This window comes from Seriola lalandi, unplaced genomic scaffold (genome assembly GCF_002814215.2).
Source record: "Seriola lalandi dorsalis isolate HSWRI2012SDOR001 ecotype SW California unplaced genomic scaffold, Sedor1 jcf7180002054901, whole genome shotgun sequence".
Taxonomy (NCBI): domain Eukaryota; kingdom Metazoa; phylum Chordata; class Actinopteri; order Carangiformes; family Carangidae; genus Seriola; species Seriola lalandi.
In genome coordinates this window covers 2,616,985-2,618,091 of record NW_019525453.1, presented here as the reverse complement: position 1 = coordinate 2,618,091, position 1,107 = coordinate 2,616,985, and positions in this window count along the sequence as shown.

The window sequence follows — 1,107 nt, the reverse complement described above, 5'->3', positions numbered from 1 at the left end:
CCTTACTATACTATGACATTTTATTTCATTTTTGCCTTACTATACTATGACATTTTATGACATTTTTGCCTTACTATACTATGACATTTTATTTCATTTTTGCCTTACTATACTATGACATTTTATGACATTCTATGCCTTACTGTACTATGACATTTTTATGCCTTACTATACTGTGACATTTTATTTCATTTTTGCCTTACTATACTATGACATTTTATGACATTCTATGCCTTGCTATACTATGACATTTTTATGCTTTACTAAACTATGACGTTTTCTGATGTTTTTGTGCCTTGCTATACTATGACATTTTTATGCCTTACTATACTATGACATTTTATGACATTCTATGCCTTACTATACTATGACAATTTTATGCCTTACTATACTATGACATTTTATTTCATTTTTGCCTTACTATACTATGACATTTTTATGCCTTACTATATTATGACGTTTTCTGACGTTTTTGTGCCTTGCTATACTATGACATTTTATGACATTTTTGCGTTCCTATACTATGACATTTTATGACATTTTTGCCCTACTATACTATGACATTTTATGCCTTACTATACTATGACATTTTTATACCTTATTATACTATGACGTTTTCTGACGTTTTTGTGCCTTACTATACTATGACATTTTATGCCTTACTATACTATGACATTTTATGACATTCTATGCCTTGCTATACTATGACATTTTTATGCCTTACTATACTATGACTTTTTCTGATGTTTTTGTGCCTTGCTATACTATTACATTTTATGACATTTTATGCCTTACTATACTATGACATTTTTATGCCTTACTAAACTATGACATTTTATGCCTTACTATACTATGACAGTTTATGACATTTTTGCATTACTATATTATGACATTTTATTTCATTTTTGCCTTACTATACTATGACATTTTTATGCCTTACTATACTATGACATTTTATGACATTCTATGCCTTACTATACTATGACATTTTTATGCCTTACTATACTATGACATTTTATTTCATTTTTGCCTTACTATACTATGACATTTTTATGCCTTACTATACTATGACATTTTATGACATTCTATGCCTTACTATACTATGAC